This window comes from Ptychodera flava, chromosome 2, assembly GCF_041260155.1.
Source record: "Ptychodera flava strain L36383 chromosome 2, AS_Pfla_20210202, whole genome shotgun sequence".
Taxonomy (NCBI): Eukaryota; Metazoa; Hemichordata; class Enteropneusta; family Ptychoderidae; genus Ptychodera; species Ptychodera flava.
This window is the reverse complement of record NC_091929.1, coordinates 50,627,790-50,653,071: the sequence shown is the minus strand read 5'-3', so window position 1 is coordinate 50,653,071 and position 25,282 is coordinate 50,627,790. Positions and strand designations below refer to the sequence as shown.

The 25,282-nt window shown below is 39.5% G+C and overlaps 1 long non-coding RNA gene across 6 annotated transcripts in view; it reads right to left on the bottom strand.

The window, feature by feature from the left end:
• Positions 1–709: 709 nt before the first annotated feature.
• The window catches only part of LOC139123281 (uncharacterized), a 417,909-nt gene continuing 393,336 nt past the window's right edge, over positions 710–25,282 (bottom strand). For all 6 annotated transcript variants that reach the window (XR_011549635.1, XR_011549629.1, XR_011549631.1 and 3 more), the window contains one exon: positions 710–3,915. This is a non-coding gene — a long non-coding RNA (uncharacterized lncRNA). The remainder of the gene's footprint in view (positions 3,916–25,282) is intronic.

The following is a 25,282-nucleotide window of genomic DNA, read 5'->3' as shown; positions in this document are numbered from 1 at the left end:
TATCTTACAATGATGTTTTGTAATGTAGCTTTTAAACGGGCTGTGTTTGTACCTAGCTATGTTTGATTAAAGGGAGGTAATATGCTTTCATGAATCAAATATCATATAAAATAAAGGGAAAATATAAGGCACATTTTGTCACAAATTATACAGAATGACTAGGAATATATTTCCCTGGTCGTGTCCTTGCAACCATCTGTGACAACATCAATACAATCATCTCGGTTTTTTGTCACGATATCAGCACCGTCGTGGCAAGCATATAATTAGTGTTCTTATTTGTTTGTCTCATGGCAAACATTTCATCACGGTTCGTATATTTTGTCTAACCAGGAAAATTCTATCAGTAAAGCGATTGCGTGTTCACTTTGCAGTCTCGTGCTTAACAAATGTTAACAAAAAGAATGTATTCAGGCCACTTTAATGAATATGTAACAATCTTGCCGTAAGTTACATTTTGATTCATTCGTTTGCATAATAAGCTATAAACCAAGTATTAAAGGTAAATTACGAGAGTGTAATTACACAGTGAGAGAGACAGAGACAGAGAAACAGAAAGACAGACAGAGCTCTCAAATATTAATGTCATTTATAATAAAATTATCATAACATTCGCATTAAGAATGACATAGTCATACAATATATAGTTGGTTCTACGACGTAACATATTCGTTCAGAAAACGACAGAAATATCCCCCTGACAAAAATGTTACGAGATATATGGATATCATTTATTTGCATATTATACCTGCAATCACCCACTTTCGATTAGCTTTAAAAATACAAAACTTGAGACAAAATACCTACGGTATTGAATAACTCTAAAGGCATAGAAACACTTGTCCTCCGGAAGTACATTTGTCATAGACATGTTATCTGAGGTATTTACGCAATTACATAAATAGATTGATAGATCGACGAAACATTGAGTCAGTCTCTAAATACATAAGAAATTTACAGTTTGGAAAAGAAAAATTGAAATAGCAACAGATCGGTTAACACTTAAATCCATCTTGAATAAGTAAATTTATATAGAATAGAGATATTCAATATTTTCGTAACAAAGTTAATAAAACCTTAATAGGAAACTTGATATTTTATCTTCCGAAATATGGTGAGCTCAGGCATTACACCTTTTCTGAAAGAGTTATGTTGTTGTTCTGTTTATTTTTATAAAGAAATGTCGAGTTTTCTTAAATCCTATACTACAGTTATCAACTAGCAATTAAAGAATATTCTTCGTTGCAACATGATAAGGTGTGATCTATTGGCGTAAGAAGTTGCTGTCTGCATATTTATTTATTTTAAATATACGGGCGTCAGACAATAGCGTTTTCATTGTTTTTGTTATTTCCATCGCGGTCACGGCGTGTTTATGCTATCGCAAAGCCCGTCCCGGTAGTAACTTTCTTGACATATATGTCCAAAATCAATGAGGCTGACGCAGGCCATAAAAATGCCGAATTCATTGGTGATAGAACTAAACACTAGGATTGAAAATTTGCGGAGTGGATCTATTTCTTTAACTGCCAATAAATGATGATTAAGAAATGTTTACTGATAATAAATGTTTACGTCAGACACGAAATTCGAACGCGAACTAAATACCGCCAACAAAGTTGCTCTTTAACACTGACGAGCGCATCGAATATAGACGCGCAACACATTTTAAAAAGCAACAAAATTGATAATATACACCCAGGTTATCGTGATATCGAAAGAAACGTGTTATAAATCCCATATATTTGTAAAAACAGGATAATTTTAGCGATTACAAAATATAATAGTCAATTACTTTATTACATTGTGACAGGCATTATCGAACAAGGGGGGGATTACAATGAACATTCTATCAACGCTAGTCATTATTACACTAAACAACTATTATTTAGTGTTGTCGATTGCAAAAAAATGACATCGTCGTTTGTTTAGTCTTCAACTACTAATGTCCTTTTTTTTCCCAGTGTAGTGTTTGGTATTTGTCTTTCTACACCTTTACGTATCCTCGACTTCTAGTTCAACAGCTTCACAACCCTTTTCATCAAATACTATTTGCTGCGTCTGCTGATTCTACAGCCATAAAACTGTCCAAATATGTGTTCTCCATCATTGCCAATGCGATTTGATTCTGCAAGAGTGCTTACGTCACCGAAACTCAAAGTGTTGTTCCACAAGCTTATCCTCAAAGACTTATGAGTGGGAAGCAAACTGATTGCTTTAACAATAACATGTACATTTTTACTAGTTGAACTGTCGTTCTTGATATGCAAGACTCAATGTTGATGTCCTCCAAATTCTCTTTCCCCAATAATTTGCACCAATTGTCAAGCAACACACTGGAGTCTGGAAATCTCCACCTTCTCAAGTGAAGCCTTTTCAAGGTAGATATGGATGCACATGCATCAATGAATTCTTGAAATTGATTGATTGTCATATGTATGCTTGTCATTGAATCTGTTAAACTGACTCTCTCAATAGGTATCATTTTAAGCTTTTCCAACAAAGACAATAAGCCTTCACACTTCAGTTGACAAGTATCGAGGTTCAATGCTTTGACAAAGTGCGATTCCATTGAATCTATTAGGCACCTTTCATTGCAAACTGCAATATGTCTTAACTCAACAGACCCAATGGCAACCTTTTCAGATGTCACACTCTTTGCTTTTCCACCTAATTTGCTTGCAGCACATTGAATTGTAAAGTTCTCTCCATCTAAGATAAAACTTTCCAAACTCCATGACTGATTGTTGAAGGCCGTTGCTATCAATTCTAATCTTTCAGCACAATGCTCATCGAAATTATTTACTTTTGTCGGGTCATTCTCGTTCATGGTAAGCAGCAACTTGTTCAATGTTTTATGGTCCTTTAAATAGATAATAACATCGGTAATAAAACTACTGTCGCTATATTTCAAGGAAATTGACTGTACGGTATTGGCGCTGGCCAATATTTCCAATGTAGCAACAAGCTGATTACGAACATCCCAACCTGCTGATTCATCCAATCTCTTACGTTTTCCTTTCACTTTTTCGTCAAATGGCCACGCTTCGATTTCGACACTTACATGTGTACCTGAACTTGTCAATTTGGTAAGCGGATTAAGAAATGTGCTCACTTGGTTTGAACAGATACTTTGATAAAACTTCGCAACAAAGAAGGTGTAAACATTCCCTTTAAATTTGGAAAATGATTCAAAAAGTGTGTGATGACTTTGTACAACATCATCACGCATTTCTCCATAATTGATTCTTAATATTGTGTCTTCAACTCAGGATGAGCTAATATATCTGTAAACAACTGACAATAATTTATTGACTGAAAGGGTATGGAAACTGACATTTCAAAAGGCATGTTCATCGCAAAGACACCTATCGTGCGATCCTTGAAATCATTTTTCAAGAGTAACTTATTAAGCTCATGAATTTATGGTTGTCAACAGATTTTTCATCGAAGGAAAAAAAAGAAATGTAATTTGCTCTTCCAGTTGAGTGATGACAAACAGAATTATGGTGGAAAAGTCATTTATATCAATAAGCTTATTGATTAAATCAAAAAAGTCACTTTGAGAAGTGTAAAAACTGTGCAACAAAGTAAGTACGACCAGATAATAACCGAACTTTACATCTTTAAAACTCATATCTCTGAGCTCACCATAGATATCAGAAGTAAATCTATTTCCATCACACTTTGAGCATTTCTAGCAATTGGCCGGTTTACCATTTCCGCATCGGAAAAAATAACTTTAAGAATATCGTTGTTCTCGGGAAATAAAGTCATCATTATGTCTTGGTGCACTGTCTCTGTCTTCTTCCGCATTTCTTCTTTTCATTTGGCTTTTCGTTAACTTGTCACGTAAATTAGTATGATCACAGCACCTCAGCAATGTATCGTTCACGTTATTTGTTGATACTTTATCTAGTAAGGAAAAAAATAAGTAGAGCAGAATGAAAAATTGTATCTGGAGCCGCGTGACTCACTCGCCAGGAGACTAAACCAGTCTAGTCTCCTGAGGAGTGAGTCACGAAACAACGTTGTAGAGTTGAAACTGTAAGACCATTTCTCAAGCAATCGTTCCATAAAATAATATCGGCACTGCACAGAGCTTTCGAAGTTTTTGGGTCTTTCAGAGATAAGATACCGGTCTTTGACATATCTCAGTCAATATTGACACTGCACTGAGTTACTCTATCATAAGCACCCGATTTAATCTTCTTATATCGAAAAAGCTACACATCATCAATGCTGACAAAACTACACTTCAAACAAACGTTCTGAGTTGGTTTTAAAATGTCGCTAAAGAAGAAATATTATTAATCAAATTGCAACACCACCTACAAATAAAATTGTACGTCCCAAACATATAAATGAGAGTGAAGACCTAAGATTCCTTTCACATTTTGTATTAGTTTTTTATTGAGTTATAGAAATGCTTTTACAACTTAACTTATGTTTGATTACATCTGAAAATGTCTGCAAAGTTGTGCAATGAAGAAAAAAATACAACACATTTTTAATTGTTTTCATTGAATGTTTGGTCCTAAGTAACAGGTTGTAAGTATCCAGCCCATTTCCTTATATGAAAGTCTTATTTGTTCTTTCTATTTGCAATATTATATTCGATTTTTTGTATTGACTGGACATATCGTTTATAAACTATAAATTCTATCTTCACCTTTTTACAGCGGCTAATGTATATAAACCTTTTACAAAGAAGATATAACAGTTTACAAGACTTGGAGACTTGGTTCTCCAAGAACAATGTGCCAACCTTTACTTTACTCTGCAACCCTGGTGTACAACCCCAAAGGAGAAAAAAATTATCGCAAAATAACATGACATGTTTACATTCACAAATTCACATAACAGATGCATCAAAGTTTCCTCTTGCTGTTTGCAACATGATCACAATGTGATTTCCGGTCTTGGGGGTTTCATTTTATACAGTTTAAAATTTGTCATAAAAATATTATGAAGAATTTTAAATTGAAACGCACGAAGTTTTGTATCAATAGTAATTTTCTGTGTCAACTTATAAAATTCACCCAATGAGTTAAAATGCAATTCAAATATATTAGAAAAATAATGATCTGCTCGAGGTCTAATAAAAATATTATCAATGATTTTTTCAGTGATCTTAAAGCTACAAAATCATTACCCAACTGAACCATAGCTTCCCCTACGGGTTCATGGAAATGTAAATTTTGGTACATTCTATTGGGTATGGCCTTCATTAACCCTAACCATCTCAGAATTGAAGACTGATGAACTCCTTTATTTTGAATACTTTCCCAACTGATTTTATGGCCATTCAAAGACATGGCACAATTGTCGCGTCTGTGATATCAGACTGTAAATTATCAGTTGTCAGAAGATAATCAATTCTACTCATAACTACAGTTGGGTTGAATCTTTTCCATGTGAAAGATTTCTTGTTTGGGTCAAAACTCTCCATACATCAGTCAAGTCAAAAGTCTCCGTTACTTCATTGAAACTCTTAATTGAATACTTCCATGGGGTTTAGGTCTAACACCGTGTTTACATTCCAGCCCCGCGCCCACACAAAAATTGACCAATTTGGGATTATGGCTATTCAACCAATTTCATTGTTCTTGCTGTTTTTCCTTAAATGTTTGGTTAGTCCTATGTACTTGACACCTTCGGGAAACTTGTACCTGGTTGGTCTAAATGGCTCTTCCGATAATTTTTTATGACCCCTCGTGCTGGTGAAATGTAAACTTCTTTTTAACAGTAGTATAGTCTCAGCTATACACAAGTGATCAGTATTACAACAGAAAACACAAAACTCGAAAGCTATCTAGAAGCGACAAAACTAGCACTTCTAGAGATACCCTTTCAAACAAGGAAACAGAGCATGTTGCATGCTCAAAGAATCGCGATAAACAAGCTTGCAAACAATAGGCTAATTACAATAAAACCCTTCGACAAGGGTCGAGGCATCGTCATCGTAAACACAAAAGATTACGTACACGAATGCGAAAGACAATTACGCAACACCAAGTATTATTCACAACTAGACAATGACGACACAGAACAAACAGTAAACAAAGTACACGAACTATTAAACAAAATGTACAGAAAAAAACACATCGACCATGATACTTATAAGTATCTCGATCCAAAAAACATAAAAATCCGTACCCCGCAGTGGTACTTACTACCTAAAATTCACAAACCGCCGCCCGAAAACTCAACGTTTCAGGGAGACCAATAATTAGCGGCTGCTCTAGTCCCACTAACAGAATCTCAGAATTCTTGGATTACTTCATAAAACCATTGGTCCAGCAACAACCAACGTATTTAAAAGACGTAACAAACTTCATACAAGAAATTGAAAAAACAAATGTCCCCCAACATGCATTTCTTGTAACACTCGACGTAGTATCTATGTACACTAACACAATTCACGACGAAGCGATTCGGCTAGTCAGTGAAACATTAAAGTCACAAACCTCGCTTCAAACAAATTACGGTATCAAAAAACCACCAACGGAAGACTTAATAGAAATGTTTTCACTAATTCTTAAAACACAACAGTTTTGAATTTAACAAGCAATACTTCCATCAAACCGGCGGTTGCAGTATGGGATCGAATGCGTCTCCAGAAATTGCTGACATTGCTTTTCATGAACTTGAAAAGAAAATAATCGTAAACAACAGCAACAACATTTATTTCTGGAAAATGATGTCTTTGCAATCTTTCTGGGAACACAAACTGAACTCACTAACTTCATTCAAAAATCAACACAATGCACCAACGTTTAAGTTTTCATACGAAAACTCAACATAAGAAATTACATTCCTAGATGTAGTAGTTTTCAAAGGTGCAAGATACCACAAAGAAAATATCCTCGACATCAAAACACATACTAAACCAACAGACACATTCCTATTTCTACACAGAGAATCGTGTCACCCGACAGCAACATTTGATGGCTTTATCAAAGGTGAAATCCTTCGATACGCCCGCACTTGTAACAACAATGACGACTTTACTAAAAAAGTCGCTTTCTTTAGAAACAAACTACTCGACAGAGAATACAAAAACAACGAAATCACGAATATAACAGATAAAATAAACCACAGTATTCGTAACCAGTAACAAACCGTACAATTACACGTAAGGAAACAGCAAACAAACTCATCTTCAGTACAACTTACAGCCCCTACATAAAAACAAAAGATCTTAAAGCAATTCTTTTGAAACATTGGGCTGAACTGGAGAAGGACTCAACTCTAAGGAATCCATTTCCAGAATCACCAATCATTGCCTACAAGAGAAACAAAAACCTAAAAGACACACTAGTCAAAACAAAATTCACAGAAGTAAAGAAACAAAAAACAAACAAACCAGACCACAAATGGACTCACAATGAGACCCAAACATTGATATTCTTGCCTCGCTATTCGATGAGCAAGATCACTAAAACACATTAAAATAAATATTCACAAACACAAACTAAGGAAGAATTACATTGCGACTGATGAGAAACCACACTCGGGTTTCGAAACGCAAGCGTCAAAGGGCCACTCTATCAACTTTGTAACACCATAGGTCCGGCTGCGTCTCGCCATAAGCTTTCCCCACACAAACAAAACATTACCGTACACACTAATCCAAACTTCCCTACAAATATCCGAGGCGAAACAAACATTTTTTATTAACACAACAATCGGATAAGAATGTAGGAACACATCTTTGAAACGAACCAAACACAAACTCGACACAAAAACATTTTGGATAGTTAGGTGGGGAGCCTCTTTCACACTTTACACAGACAAGCGTGAGCATCTAGCGACTGATGAAATCTGCTGATGATGTCATGAATATGTAATTAGGTGAAAGTGGCCGTCGACGCGTCGCGACTGGCATTGGCGCTGCAATTGATAAGTCTTAGTCGGGTGGTTACCATATAACTGGAACAGCCGATCGTTTGCTGAGACGATCAAAAGGTGTCAAGTGCGCCTCCGATTAAAGTAGTAAAGTAAACTATGCATAACTAATAGACGGGGCCCGGAACGTCGTTTCAGGCCCAAACGACACTCTGAGCCCCGTCAAGTTCTGTGTGGGCGCAGGGTTGTCATGTAAAGGAACATTGTGGTCGCCTCCCAAATAATATATTAAGCAAATAGGTCTGAGACAATATTCTTTAGTTTAGAAAGAAAGTCATATAAAAATATGACATGACTACCCTGATTACTAGCTGCATATGAATTGAATAAAATAAAATGTTTCTCTGCTAAGTAAGTATCTATAATGGCATATTTTCCTTATTGGTCATTACGGTATTTCTGATCTAAAAATCGATATTTCAAAAAATAGCCACCACACCTCTACTAAAGTTTGTACCATGGGAAAATTCCATAAGACCATTAAGTTGACCTATCCAATATTTTACGGAATCAATTGTACAGTGAGTTTCTTGCAACATAATAATATTGGCTTTACTATCTTTAAGCCACTTGAACACATTTTTAGGTTTCTTGAAACTACTAAGACCTCTTACATTCCATTACAGAACTTTGATTTAAGACATAATTAGCAATTAATGCATAATTGAAAATAAAGTGCTTTCAAGATTCTATAGTAACTCTATTTCTGCAAGATAAACAAAAGTGACACAAACGAAAAAAAAACACCCCCAGACAAAAACATCCACAAAAAACGAAAACAAACCCCCCAAAAATATAAAAAAGCGGATAAACTCCAACCGCACAGCAGAAAACGGAAAACAAATAAGGCTCAAACCTCAAAACGCTCGTACCCGAAATTTCAGTCACGGTCCCTCCACAAACAGTCAAGAAACGCTTTTGTTCAAAGGTGCTAATCACCTACACTGTTGCAACAGTCCGCGTTGCAGTGGACGCAGGAAGCGAATGACATCATAGGCAAGTTAGCGTCTTGTTTCAATGGCGTCTTGTGACACGGTCCCGCTCCGGTATCCTACGATTTTCAGTCAATCAAGCTACTTTATTTTCATCTTTCTGCACTGTTTCGCATGTATTTGAAGACTGGTGAGAAGATGAGTAAAACAATTTCTTAAAGATCTAGGTCACTATCGAGAAATCTTGGATGATATTTTATGGCTGAGTTCAGCCATGAGGTGATCTTGACTGACGCCATGCATTTCGGAAACACTGTGAATTTTACTCCCCCATTTGTTTTTTCACCTTTCATCAAAAAAGTAAGTCATGCACCTCCTAACAAGGCAAAGACTTCGAAAAAATAGGGAATCGTGTGTGTGTTGTTATTTTGAGACCTAATTCGACAAGAAAACTAGTCTTTTTTGCCGCGTTTATATTTTCAACTGAAAACAAAATGGCGTCGCTTGGGATCGACGAGACGTATCTGCATTACATGGGAAAATCCTATCTTCCTTAACTCCCTTTTGATATCGATTTAACATGATAATTCCTCAGTTCCAAACTTTGAGAGTTCGATTTGAAATTTTTGATCGTTTTCAACAAAATTCAATGCACGAAATCAAGGAACTCTTACGATGACCTTGTTTTTGCAAGGTGCTCCCGTCGACCGTGCGTCGACCTATTGAGAGTTGGCGTTATGGTAATAGTGCAACGTTTTTTCCGACCCTTTTTTCTCCTTTATCGATCGTTCAGAGGTGTCAAGTGCGGCCCTACCGATCGTTCAGTCTTCTCAAAAGTAGGCAATCAGGTTCATGACGGAATCTGTTCTTTCTTAAAGACACAAGTTACTGCCGAACCCAATGTTTTGATTTTGTCGATCTTTCGAATTCTCAGACCGCCAAATTTAGAGAATCTAGAAACCCTACAAGTGTCGCGACATTTTGGTGACATGACCTCCCCAAGCCTGGGTGCCAAACTCTCTGCCATGGATTTTCCTGATTGAGGATCAAGTGAGATACAAATCATGTCGTGTATGGGTTTCGTATGTTACCCACGAGAGACCGTGGTCAATCCATCGATCCACTGATTGTATCGGTTGCTACACTGTGGACATTGGAAGACCACGCAAGGCTTGGGTTTCATAGCAGTACGTGTCGACGAAGGATTTTTATCTTCCAAAATGAAGTCCCAATCAACATGGGAGTCGTCAAAATTGACGAAATCGTCTCCGAACTTGTACATAGTTCACGCTGCATGACTCCACGGCAGGCAGATGTAAACAAACTTTGGCTTTAGACTCATGCGCAGACAATAATCAGAATGCATTCTGGGAGAATTAAGTTTCTGCTTACGATAATTTTATGCACGTAACTGTTAACACCTCCCGCCGCACGCGTGATAATCCGGGATTATCCCCATCAGTAAAATCAACAGAAAGCCCAAACCATAACAAAAGAAACTGGTAGCGTTTCTTGACCGTTTTGTGGAGGACTGTGTTTCAGTGAATTGAAAAACTGTATGTGTTGAATAGACCCTTCGTGACCCTACTAGATTTTCAGAAGATCGCCCTCTATCTTTCTTAAGGCCCTCTGACACAAAGGTCAAGAAACTTCTTGGTAAAACAATTAAAAGGTTAAAGATTAAATTACGCTACGCAGACACGTCTTTCTTCCACTGTCTTAAAGCAAGTAGACATGCCACGTGGACCTCACAAACACTCCAGCCAAAAGTAGGACAGTAGGCGCAATGATGTAAGTTGATTTCCTTTTATGACTTTCCAATTATTTAGAGGACCATTTTGAATTCAGTGCTTAGATATTTTAGTAGAATTTAGTTCTTTTATTCCGTTTACTTTGAACTTGATTTACCTCGACTCTCCGATGTAGACAATGAATGACCTTGTATTTTAATCTCTTTATTTACCCAGTTTTCACCGCTTCTTGAATAAATCTACTCTAAACTAAAGCAACTGAGGGTGGTTATTTCTTGGAGTGGATGGCACTTAGCGGATACAAAAGTAACTGGACTCCGCCACAGTGAAAAATCGAACCATTGGACAAGACACTGGCTCGAGTGCACAGCGGACACTGGCATATAGGCTATGCAAGGTAGGCCAACTGTATACACATATACAGCCAACTACAACTGACTCAAAGAAACTATAATGGATGAAAATAAAGTCGAAGGAGCTGAACAACCAGCTCACACAGAATCTCAAAATGAAGATCAAGGAGATATTACTAAGGCAGAAAATACCTCAGAACAAACAAAGGAAGGGGCGGTTCCCAGTGGGACGGCCACTGCTGAAGGTGGATCTGCTGCCCGAACTGAAGGGCGCCCTCTACAGGACAGTAGAAAAAACGAAAGCGGACTGCTGTCAAGCATTTGGAACCAAACAAGGGGAGTTCTCATCGACCTCAGGGGGATGCAGGACCCAACAGAAAGCAAAATTGGTACAGCAGAGACACTTTCCAAGGAATATGAACAAACTTGGAACAAACTTCAGAGACTTTATCAACAAGACAAGACTCCAGAAGGTAAGGAGCATGCAGAATTAACGGAAATAAGCTTCAATAGGAACATTGAACAAGCAAATGAATACATTAACGATGCAAAGACAAGGAGAGCTGAAAACAGCGTCCTCATCTTCAAATCACCATCCGAACGAGGATATACACTAGGCAGCTTATGTAGTTCACACAGAGCCAGATCATCAACATCATCCAGAACAAACGCATTAAAGGCACAAGGCAAGGCACGCTCTGCAGCAAGAGAGGCAGAGTATATGAAGACAATTGCTCACCATCAAGCAAAAATCAAAGTTATCGAAGCTGAAATGAAAGCAGAAAAGGCAAGGATAGATGCAGAAACCCTCCAGCAAGTAGCGGAAGAAAATTCCTTACCAGTACAGACACTTACTACACCAGACCAGTCATCAAACGACCATGTATCACGATACATTGCAATGAAAAGAGAAATGGAGCAAGATCCATTACCAGCACTGAACTTTACCGAGTTCGTACCCAAAGCACAAAACAAAGGCTTAGAGTCATCCCCTCTACTGATACAACCCAAACAGGAAACACCAACAGAATCAGGTGAGACAGTCACACCTACTGCAAATATACAGAACAACAACAACATGCAACCTCTGACGGAGATAGCCCAAATGATGGCCTGTCAACGTTTACCACTACAACAACCAATAACATTTGGAGGCGACCCAACCATGTACATGTCATGGAAAAGATCATTCGAAGCCACTGTAACAATGGCCTGCATACAGACATCCGAGAAACAGGATTTCCTGCATAAATACACGCAGGGAGATCCGCAGAAAATCGTCAAAGACCATCTACAACGACATGTAGACGACCCAGACGAGTCATATAGAGAGGCTTGAATAGAACTAGAAGACAGATTCGGCAACCCTGCAGTCATCACCGCAGTAATCCTGGAAAGACTGAAGTCCTTCCCGAACGTTAAACCAGACGAAAGCAAAAAGGCTACTTGAACTATCAGACTTATGTTCTAACACAGAGGCACACATGAGAAAACTTCCTGACCTTTCGTCCCTCAATACACCACAGGGACTCAAGCCCGTCATGGAGAAGTTACCAAGATTCGTCCTCAACAAGTGGAGAGATAACGTAGCATCATACAAACGATGCCACAAGGCATTTCCTCCATTCAAGTTCTTCAAAGACTTCCTGAAGACACAGCGAAAGCAGCATGTGATCCTGATATTCCAAGACCGGACGACACACACCCTGGAACAATTAAGTCAAAATCCAGCCAACAAACGAAGACTAGAGCGCGTGTACACGCAACGAAATCATCAAATGAAGAAAAACAATGTCTCTTCCACGAGGCTAAAGGACATGACCTGAAAGATTGCAAAGCCTTGCAAAGCAACCAGTTGCTGACAGAATTGAACTGTGTAAGAAGAAAGGCTTATGCTTTAAATGCACTGAGAAACATCGACCATTGAATGTGCCATATGCAAGAGCAAGAAACACATCACCTGTCTCCACGCTACACCCGGCGACAGATCTAAGCAGAAAGCAACCGAAGCCAAACCAGAAGATAAAGAAAAGGAAACCCAAGAAGCTACAACAAAATGTACCAGACTCACAAAATGCCTAGCCAGACGTTCGTGTGGGAAGATAGTCCTCGCAAAGGTGTATACACAAGACCGACCAGCAGACTACATAGAAACTTACGTAGTCCTAGACGACCAGTCGAACGCCTGTATGGGTGACAGCCACCTCTTCGACACACTGAAGATACACGGCCCAGACCTTTAATACGAACTGTCAACATGCAGCGGCAAAGGAGATCTCAGAAAGGGACAACGTAGCAACCGCGTCATCATAGAATCACATGACGGAAAGAAAAATTCTCTCGTCCCGTCCTGCTAGAAAACGACAACATACAGAGTGACAAGAACAAAATACCCACACCAGACATTTGCAAAGGCCTTCAAACATCTGAAGCCCATCATCGATTACATTCCGGAACGGAAAAAGGAACGTTGGAATTCATCTCCTCAACGGCAGAAACTGCCCAGAACCACTGAAAGTCAGAGAAACAAGAAACGGACCTGTAAACTCGCCTTGGGCTCAACGCACCGACCTAGGATGGACAATTTCAGGTGAACTGTGCTAGAGACAGCAAGAGGTGTAATCCATACTTCAGTACACCATACGACTGCAACCCTCAACGGCTACGATGAATCAGCGCTCAAATGTAATCATCACATCCACATCAAAGACATAATAAGCCGAAACCCGTCAACTTCGGCACCACTGTCTTCAAGCAGACACCTTACGACGAACAAAAGGCACCCTCCATTGAAGACAAGCAATTCCTGGACATCATGCAACAAGAAGTCCATGTAAATGACGAAGGTAATCTAGAACTTCCTCTCCCCTTCAGGCAAGACCCGAAGAAATTACCGAACAACCGACAATCAGCTCTGAACCGATTCTACAATCTACAGAATCAGTTACAGCGTAAACCACAAATGATGGAAGAATACTCTCAGTTTATGAAGAAAATAATTGAACGTGACCACGCAAGTCCCGTTCCAGAAGACGAAATAGATGCCGACACGCATTGTACCTACCACACTTCGGTGTCTACCATCCAAGAAAGAGCAGATCAGAGTAGTACTTGACTCCAGTGCAAGGTACAACGGAGCCTCCTTGAACGACGCATAGCTTCAGGGACCTGACCAAATGAACAGCCTCCTTGGTATCCTACTACGAATCCGACGCGAGCAGACAGCAGTAATGGGCGACGTAGAACAAATGTTTCACAGCTTCCATGTCAACAAAGAACACAGAGACTATCTGCGCTTCTTTTGTTCAAAGACAACGACCCCACAAAACCAGTAATTCAGTACAGAATGGCATACACCTGTTCAGCAATGTCTCCTCACCAGCCATTGCTACCTTCGGACTGAGAAAGATCACTGAAGACGGTAGATAACGTATGGAGAAGACGTGAAAGAGTTCATTGACAAGAACTTTTACGTCGACGAGGGACTAACCTCAGCACCAGATGCACAGAAAGCTATCAGTCTCGTCAATAGAACAAGAGACTTACTAGCGACCAGAAACGTTAACTTCCACAAGATCGTTTCTAATGACGAAGAAGTCATGACAGCACTTCCAAACGAAGTACGAGCCAAAGATCTACAGAGTTTGGATTTCAACCAAGACAACTTACAGACACAGAGATCATTAGGGTCAAGTGGTCTCTAGAGGACGGACGCATTCACATTCGAAGTAGACTTGAAGGAGAAGCCTTCTCATGGCTGGGTGTACTGGCGATTGTCAACTCAATATACGATCCACTCGGTATACTCTCACCAGTCTCTATGGAAGGAAAACTTCGCAACTCATCAAACCTTGGATGGGACGAAACACTACCAGAGAAATACTTGCCCAGATGGACGCGCTGGTGCAACAACCTCAACTACATCACAAAGATACAGCTACAGCGATGCTACACTCCACCCACCTTCGGACCCATAAAGAAAACTGAATGTCACATTTTCGCTGACGCCAGCAATGAAGCCATAGGTGCTGTAGCGTACATGCGGTTAATCAACCATGAAGACAATGTCAACGTATCATTCATACTTGGCAAAGCAAAGGTAAACCCGACTCATGCAGTCTCCATACCTCGCCTAGAACTGTGTGCAGCCGTCCTAGCGACAGAACTCGCACAGAAGATCACATCAGAAATCGGCCTGAACATCGACAACGTCATATATCACACGGACAGCGAAATCGTCCTTGGATATATAAACAACAGCTCGAAACGTTTCCACGTATACGTAGCAAACAGAGTAGAAAAGATACACAACATCTCATCACCACACCAGTGGCGACATGTGTCTACACACGAAAATCCAGCTGACATCGCATCACGCAGCGTACCAGCCCCAAAACTCAACTCAACTATTTGGCTATCAGGACCAGCATTCCTGTGGCAGCGAGACGAGCAAGACAAAGACAACCATGAAGAAACAGAACATGAATACACAGTAAGTGACGAAGACCCTGAGGTCCGCAAACAACTTGCTGTCCTCAACACATCAACGAAGGAAGTAGAACAAGACGACTTAGGTGCTCACCGATTTCAACGATTCTCATCATGGAGATCCTTGAAGAGAAGTATTGCCAACTTAATAGGCAAAATCAGACAAAGAAAATCACTAGAAAAAACAGACAAAAAGGAGAAAAAGAAGTCTCCAGAAGAATTGAAAATTGAGATGATGGCACAAGCAGAAACCATCATCCTACGCTCGGTACAGAAAAAGTTTGTTTCATAAAGAATATGAGATACTATCTGCAGCAAAGTCAGCAGGCACTGACAACAACAAACTACAGAAACGGAACCCCATCAGCCGGATGAACCCATTCATCGATGAAAAAGGACTCATCCGCGTTGGAGGAAGACTTCACCAATCGGACCTCGACCTCTGCGGCCGACACCCCATCATCCTCCCACAGGACAACCACATTTCACGACTTATCATCGATCATGTACATCGACAAGTACAACATCAAGGCAGACAACTCACCCTGTCAAACGTCAGAGCTAATGGCTATTGGATTATGGGTGTACATGACATGGTAAGAAGTATACTACACAAATGTGCAATATGTAGAAGACTGAGAGCAAAACCACTCACTCAACTCATGGCCGACCTACCGTCGGACAGAACAGAGAAAACCCCACCATTCACCAACGTCGGAATGGACGTATTCGGCCCTGGACTATAGCTTCCCGCAAAACCAAGCCGGTATGTCTGAATCTGAAGCAAAGAGATGGGCAGTCACCTTTGTCTGTCTCTACACTACAGCAGTACACATAGAAGTAATAGACTCCATGGACTATTCAGCCTTCGTCAACGCCCTACGTCGCTTCATAGCTATACAAGGCAACATCAAGAAACTCCGATGTGATCAGGGCACCAACTTCATCGGCGCAAAGAACGAACTTCAGGCAGCAGCCAAAGAGCTGGATCAAGACCGCATCAAGAAATTCCTTACAACGAGAGACTGCGAGTGGATTTTCAACCCACCTCACGCATCCCATTCGGCGGTATATGGGAACGACAAATTGGTACCATCAGATGCGTTCTTGACTCCATGCATTATCAACTAGGCAAGCAACAATACACACATGACTTGCTGACAACTCTCATGGCAGAAGCCAGCGCCATCGTCAACTCCAGACCTATAACAACAGTATCATCAGATGCAAACAATCCCCAAGCTCTCACCCCAAACATGCTACTCACCATGAAGACCCAATCACCGACCCCACCACCAGGCTCATTTGTCCAACAAGACATCTACAGTAGAAAACGTTGGCGACGCGTACAGTATCTAGCTGATCAATTCTGGATACGATGGAGAAAAGAATATCTACAAAGCCGTCAGCCACGACCAAAATGGAACAAATCTACAATCAACGTCAAAGAAGGAGACGTGGTTCTTTTGAGAGAGAAAGAATACGCAAGAAACAGCTGGCCCCTCGCTCGCATAGTGAAGGTCTACCCAAGCGATGACAACAAAGTACGAAAAGTGGACGTCATGATCTATAAAGATGGCGAATTAATTTTGATTGAAAGTACAAATTGAATTCTGTGATTGAATTCAATGAACACTATATACGGACTCTATTAGTATGAACCCTTTCGTATATACTCTTAGCTTTTAGAATTTATTTAGCATTTATTCTATTTGAAATTTATGATTAGTAAAAATTCAGCTTACCCCGCATTTTTAGACGGGGAGTGTGTTGAATTGACCCTTCATGACCCTTTCTAGATTTTCAGAAGATCGCCCTCTATCTTTCTTAAGGCCCTCTGACACAAAGGTCAAGAAACTTCTTGGTAAAACAATTAAAAGGTTAAAGATTAAATTACACTACACAGACACCTTTTTCTTCCACTGTCTTAAAGCAAGTAGACATGTCACGTGGACCTCACAAACACTCCAGCCAAAAGTAGGACTGTAGGCGCAACGATGTAAGTTGATTTCCTTTTATGACTTTCCAATTATTTAGAGGACCATTTTGAATGCAGTGCTTAGATATTTTAATAGAATTTAGTTCTTTTATTCCGTTTACTTTGAACTTGATTTACCTCGACTCTCCGATGTAGACAATGAATGACCTTGTATTTGAATCTCTTTATTTACCCAGTTTCACCGCTTCTTGAATAAATCTACTCTAAACTAAAGCAACTGAGGGTGGTTATTTCTTGGAGTGGTTGGCACTTAGCGGATACAAAAGTAACTGGACTCCGCCACATGTATATAGAGAAAGTAACTTTTAGGTGGTTTCAAAATCAAATAAAAAAATAAATACACTGATAAATTTCCGTAAACAAAGACTTCGAAATAACATACCAGATATGTCCAATTTAAACGTCCATGCAGGTATATCATAATCATATTTAAAACTGTCACGTGGTGTTGCCAATCTCTAATGTTCACAGTCATCATTACATTGATGCAGTCTTCCATCAACATAAAGTCTTCCGTTGACAAACCTTGCCTTCTTTCCTCCTTCATACGCCTTCTTTATGACGCTGCTAAATTGACGTTTCTTTTTGTAGTCCGATGGACACAAGTCTTCGGTCACACAAATAATAGAACCCTGTAAGGCTTGCTTTGCTTTCCTCATTACTTGCAATCTGTCGGGTCTTCTCATAAATTTCAGAATAATATGACTCGGCGGCCCACACTTCGAGTTTGGTTTGACAGCTCTATTGACACGATGGGCATTTTCCAACACTGCCGCTCCTTTCTGAATCTCCAGCTTGTTTTCGAAAAGTTTTGTAAGAATTCCCAAACAGTTTTCACCTGGCTGTTCTCTAATCCAACCAACTCTCAGATTAAAGCTTCTTGAATAACGCTGAAGTCGAAGGTTTTCTTCCCTCGTATCTTTGAGCTGAGTACCGAGACAAGAACTGTATTTTCGAACTCAAAAATACGTTTTTCTGAAGCCATGTGCGTACTTTTCAGATTCATTATATTACCATTCGCACTTTCTCCATCGGAATCTGACACCTGTTGCTCGCAATCATGTGTCGTACCAGTATAGCTGCCAAAGGTTATCTTTCCCTGACATTTCGTTCCAGATTTTGCTCCCTTGTTTTTTGGTGCCATGACTCAAAACTTCTCAAGTCTGGAGAAACTATGTTTTCACAACTGTAGAATTGATGTTTACGAAAAATATCGCCACCGTTACTGTTGTCGAAGTTGGTTATTTTGAGCCAATTTGTCAGGGGACCACGCTCATAGAACTGATCCTCTGACCTTCTTTCACTTTTGGCTTGTATGGCAGCTGACCTTCACCCTCCATCAGCTCGAGGGCCGGAAAGTTGCACACAGGCGAATAGATAGAATTCATGAACAGAGAGATGCGTGACTGGCTGGCTACAGAAGACATCTGTTGTTACAGTACAGCGACAGGAAGCCCAGCATTGTGGAGCGCATCAACAGGACCTAAAGGGCTAATGTGAAAATAATGCATTCACACGTACTCGACACCTTGCTAGACGTTATGCTCGAGATGGTCATAATTTACAATGGCACCAACCATGGTGGCATACACATGCAACCACAGAACAAGACAGCCATGAATAATTACGTAGCCTTCTAAACCATGACGCACATGAGTTCTTAGCCATAGGGGCAAAGCCGATGTTTTACATTGGGTGAGGGTGCGCTTTTTTGCGGAACTACAGTGTCTTGGCCATGGGGTACCTGTAGAACCGGACAGAGGGGATCTCTACTGTCTATGGAGTCCATCTTGACTAGGAACCCCCTGTGTACAAAATCACCGATCTGCAAGGCATAGAGGTCATTGGCACATTTTAAAAGGATGAGCTGCAGAAGGTAGCTGTTCGCAATGACAAGATCTGCCACATAACTATACTTAAGCCATATTAAGATAGGAATAATCCCTCTAACAAAACCTGTCAGTGTACTCAGTTCAAACCATCAGGAACTTTTAAATAGTAAAACTGACGAGTGAAAAACAATTGAGCTAAGGGTGTTCTGATCATACCCTGTCTTTTTAAATCAGACTTACTCACACGTAAACAATTTGTGCAATTTAAACGTACTAACTCAGATGTTATCGATAACAGTGCCGCAAGGTTCCATACTGGGGCCATTGCTCTTTATTATTTATGTTAACGATTTGCCCCTTCTCCCTGAAAATTCATCCTGTACTTCTTTTGCAGACGACACAACACTTCATGTTTCAAACAAGTCCTTAAACACCATATCTACTTACCTGAATGCTGATCTAAAAATAGTTGAAAATTTGTGTCTTACTAACAAACTTTGTATCAATCCCAGTAAGACATAAGACAGTGAAAACTTCAACCTCACTTTGGCTGGTAAAACTATTGACTGCGTCTCATCAGAGAGGTCGCTAGGGGTCACTATTTCGAATAACCTAGACTGGTGTGAACACATTTCAACCATTGAAAGCAAAGTCAATTCCAAATGTTTTCTTTGGCACGCATCAAAAAATTTCTTCCTCTCCACTCTCGCAAGTTATTTTATTACTGTTTCATCTCACCACACATCAATTACTGTTCTAATGTTTGGAGCTTTACTTCCAGTAGCAATATCTATGCATCGGAGCGTCTAATCAGACATGCAATGAGACTTATTCTTGACATTGTTCCCCCTCTTTCCACTTTTCAAATGTATACCCAGCTTCATTGGTTGCCAATTAAAAGGGAAATTTACCCAGACTTTCTTAGGTAATCAGGTCGTTATTTGGTGAAAGATAAACAAAATAGCGTTGGTTTCATTCACTTTCACTTGCGCGTATTAGCGCAGTGGCCACAAGCTGAACGCACGGAAACCGGAAGTGATGTATCAAACTTGCTAGTCACAGCGGGTTCAAAGCGAGGTCACTTATAACCAAGCTCTTCCACGCCGAGTAGAGTACACGTACGCGTTACGCAGACCTCAGCGCTCGACTGAAAATCATAATGGCGAAGATAATCGGTATAACTGCAAACCTGAACGAGCAATCGATGATCCAAGACTGACATCGTCAGAAAGTTACAGCGACTCGAGTTCGGAAAGTGACTATTCTAGCTCCGATAACGAAGTTCAAATTACTCTCGGCAATCTATCATGCCTGTCACGTCATTTTTAATCCAATCGCTGTGAAATCAAGCTGACACCGAAGTAATGCCAATGCTCTAAAGAGATCGACATAAATTCTAAAAGTGCAAGCATTTTTAATGTGTTACAGAACAGCCTGATGTAGCAATGATTAGTCTACAACCAGCGGTCCTGTTTACAGCGTTCCGTTGCGGCCTAAGCGTATGCACAGCACAGTAAGTGAGGCTACCAACAATTCCCCTTGATCTGTTCACTCAGACATTTTTTGCTAAAGGCTTTTCAATTTTATCAGTTTCTTAACAATATTTTTAACTTACAATTTACGTTCAGGATTATTTGTTAAAACTATGTTCCAAAATATTGATTATGTTTAAAATTCAAGAGTAAATTGATTGAGAAGTCAATGTTTGGAGGTGCTAAAAATTGCACACTTTTCAAGACAAAGTTATCAGCAACTAAGATGGTCTCATCATACCACCTGTCAGACATGCAAATTTCCTTTGTTACGAACATTAAAAAAAATTAATGCCCTTTCTTTTGCCAACACAGATGCAACTTATTCCCTTAGTTTCCTTGAAAATATTGTGTATGGCTGTCAAAAATCTATGTCAACAAAATTACAAAATTGCTATCTCCTCCGCGGAAAATGGGTTGATCTTCTCATTTTTCACAGTGAGTGTTTAGAAAATTATGATAATCAAAATTATGTTGCCAGAATTTTTGAAATATTGACCGACTTGTTCTGTGTACAGAAGAAATTTGCTTCAGTTCAGTGAGTGATCTCAGTGTGTACAGATCATGGAGCATTGTGGGTAGCCTCACTTACTGTGCACAGTCCCATATGTACAAGCAAATGTAGAGCATGATGTAATTCATCCTTTGTTATGTAAATTCTATAGCATGTACAGGCGCCACCAGTGGTACTTTGATACTTAGTCTGTGTATTCATTCAGTGTGTGTAGTAACAAGATGGCGGATGCAGTGACACCATACAGTGTACGCTCTGAGTGAGTGAGACATCCAGTCTCTTATCCAAGCCATCCGGTCTAAATTGATGTACTGCCATGAAGATATGTAACTAAAGCAATTCATGCTTCAGTTTGGAACAAGTTTGTCAGTGTTTTGGCAATTTATGGTCCATAGGAAGTCTTCAATGAGTCTGTTCCATATAGTGCCATTGACCACCCGTTCATGCTGTGTTGCAACTCATGAAGAAGTGTCATTTAGTCTGGTAAATATAACTGAACTTGATAAAACACAGTTGCAGTTTGTAACATACCGTCAATTCGAACGCTATGCTGCCGTTATTGACATTGTGAGATGTTTAGAAAGAGAGCAACCTTTTCTGTTTGTGTTGCTTTGAGAAGTTGCCGAACACAAAGAAACATGTAACTCAGCCATGTGCATTATGCAAATTCGCACAAGTTGAGAAACATCTGTGTCGAGTGTTTCCAGAACAGACTTTCGCTTGCTGTTGACTTCATTACCTGAGTAACTAATGAAGCAGTTATAGGGGAATGTGGACGTTTACCGATATTTTCACATACTTTACGCAAATGTATAAGTTACTGGCTAAAGCTTATCGAAATGCCTACAAATAGACTCCCAAGACATGCTTACAATATGCTAAGAATTCTAGATAACCTAGGAAGGCACACATGGATCACTTCAGTTAAAAATATTCTTTATTCATATGGATTTGGTTATGCCTGGATTGCTCAGGAAGTAGGGAATAAGAACGTTTTTCTCAGTTGTTTTCACTCTAGGGTGGTTGATATTTGTAAACAACATTGGTCAGTCAATGCAACAGGCAAACCTAAATTACGTACTTACTGCACATTTAAAAGTCTTCTTGAACCTGAAAAGTATTTAACTTTGACTTGTAATGTAAAATTTATACACGCACTAGCTCGTTTTCGATGCTCGTCTCTCCCTCTAGAGGTAGAAGTTGGTCGTCATCAAGGAATAGAACCGAAACGTAGATTTTGTAAGATCTGTAACTCCGGTGACGTTGAGGACGAGTATCACTTTTTGTTAATTTGTTCACTTTACGACAGTATTAGAGTTAAGTTTTTACCACCATGTACCTTTCTTGATCCAAACTATGATAAATTCAAAAGGCTTATGAGTTCTAAAGATCCCCAGGTATTAATGAATATTTGTAAATATATCTACAAAGCCATGGCTGTGAAAACAGCAGCCATCTGCAACTATTAGTATGAAGAATTTAATCTTCAATTTATTTTTGTGAGTATTTTGTAAATATTGTATCATTTATTTCATGTCTGTATTTGTGTGATGGATAACTTTACTGAGAGCTGGATGTTCTCCTTGCATTTGGGCCCAAGGCCTTGAAACGCAATAAATTACATTCGTATCATTACCTGAGTATATACGTTTGTTCAAGTACTGTATTCTGTAATGTTAGTCGCTGATACCGAGAAGTCAGTTTGCTGTCAGTACAAGGGAAGATTGCCGTGTATCTGAACATTAAAGCCATCGCGTACCAGCAGTTGGAAGCCTATACGAGTGCTGTTGTGTTTGTTCATGACTGTATAGCATCATTGAATTATCTGCTTGGAACTCTATCTCCAGGTTTATGTTGACTCACACTAAATGCCTGTTATCAGTTTAGATATTTTCTTTTGAAAAGTGTGTCAGGTTGAACAATATTGTATGCTTATACAGAAAGTTTCATGTATTGAACTCAGCGATACTGTAATACATTTTCCTTGGTAATAATTAATTTGATATATCATTAATTTTACCATTTGCTTCAGTGTTTTATTTTATGTTTAGTATACAGCAACACCTACGCGAGCAAAAACCCCTACAACCATGCACAAGACAGAAAACTCACAGACGCAGTATAAAATTTAATTATGAAACGTCATGATAGCAGTTTGCTTGTACGTATGGCTTACATAATTTGGCGCCCAACGTGGGGCTGTGTTGCTGTTTTGCTGTGTTGATTTGTCAGCTTTGATTAGTGCAACCACTGTATTGTAATATTCATTTTTGCAATTGCAAGTGGGTGAATGATTTCGTGTTGACTTGTGTGGTTAGGGCTCCCACTGTACTGTATTGACTTGATTTGAGTATACCACAGTGCTGGTTTTGATTTTCTTTTTGGAGTTATTGAGAACTGTAATTTCAGTCTTTTGCTGACTTTTTTGCAGTTTGTAGAGTATTTTGGGTTTTTTTTGCATTTATTGCGTCAAGACTGTGACTGTTATTTTGGTAAAATTTCAGGCCGATGAACATTTGTAATTTGCATTTTTTTGAATTGAGTTTTAGTATTAATTTACATATTTGAAACTATTGCAACAGGCGGAAGTGTGATTGTATTGAGAATTGTTTTGTGCTGGTTGATAATATTCCATATGAATGTACTGAAGAACAGATTTATGAGCAGATGAGTAGATTTGGAGAAATTGTAAGTTTCATATTGCCTTTCAATCCTTAAACAAAACAAAATGAAGGTAATGGTATCAGTATGCAAATGAAACAATTGCTCGTGAAACTATGAATACACTTAACAGGTCAACATTAGGGCCAAGTGTTCTTATTGTTGCTCATGTACCATCATTTATTAAGACTGAGAGACATTGATCCTGTGTCAACGCAAACTGTGGAACAATCTTCAGAGTGTCCTGATAGTTCACAGCACGGTAGAGGTAGACAAACTACAGCATCTCATGGTACCAAAACATTGTTACCATGCCAACCAGTTCCAGTATTGGACAACCTCAAGTGACTTTGCCTACTGCACTGCTACAGTCTCCAAGAATTTCTACATTTTCTGGAAATACAAGTAACAAGTCTGATGTTAGTTTTGAAGCCTGGAAGTATGAAGTGGAATGTTTGATAGGAACACACACTGCTGATGTTTTGTTACCTGCTATAAAGAGGTCACTCAGAGGTCAGCCAGGAGAGATTGTGATGCGTATGGGTTCCAGTGCTACTATACAGTCAATCATTTCTAAATTAGAAGGCATCTATGGTGTTGTTGAGAGTGGTGCAACTCTGTTACAACAAGTTTACAACAGTGTGCAGAGGGAAGGAGAATCTGTTGCTGATTTTGGTTGTCGTCTTGAGTTAGCCATTCACAAAGCCAAGGAGCGTGGAGGAATAGCTGCTGCTGCTATTGACGAGACTCTTAGAACTGTGTATTGGAGAGGACTAAGAAATGAATAAATAAAGAATGTTGCGAGACATGACTATAGAAGTTGTGAAACTTTTGATAAACTACTACAAGTAGTGAGACTTGCAGAGGAAGAGGTGCGTGAATCTAGTAAACAGGACAGTGCTGATAACGTCCCCACTACTGTAAAACGTTCAAAGCTCAGCAAAGCTCAACAGTCAGTAGTTTCTGAGCAAGTGAAACAAGAGTCAGCATCAGAGATGGCAGCATTACGCAATACAATAGAAAGTCTGACTACACTTTTGACACTACTTGAGCAGAAAGATAGTATGTCTTCTACAGAAAGAGGAAGGCCACGGGAGCGTAGATCAGCAAGGAATCGTGGTACCTGTTACAATTGTGGTGATGAAGGACACTATGCAAGGAACTGTCCAAAATCTAGGAAGTCATTTAAACAGACTCATGATTTTCAGCCTACAAGAGGTCCTCCATCCACAGGAACACAGCGACCAGTAAGTAATAAATGGACTCAAAGCCCAAAAGACGTATTACTTGGCAGTGCAAGTGTTATGGA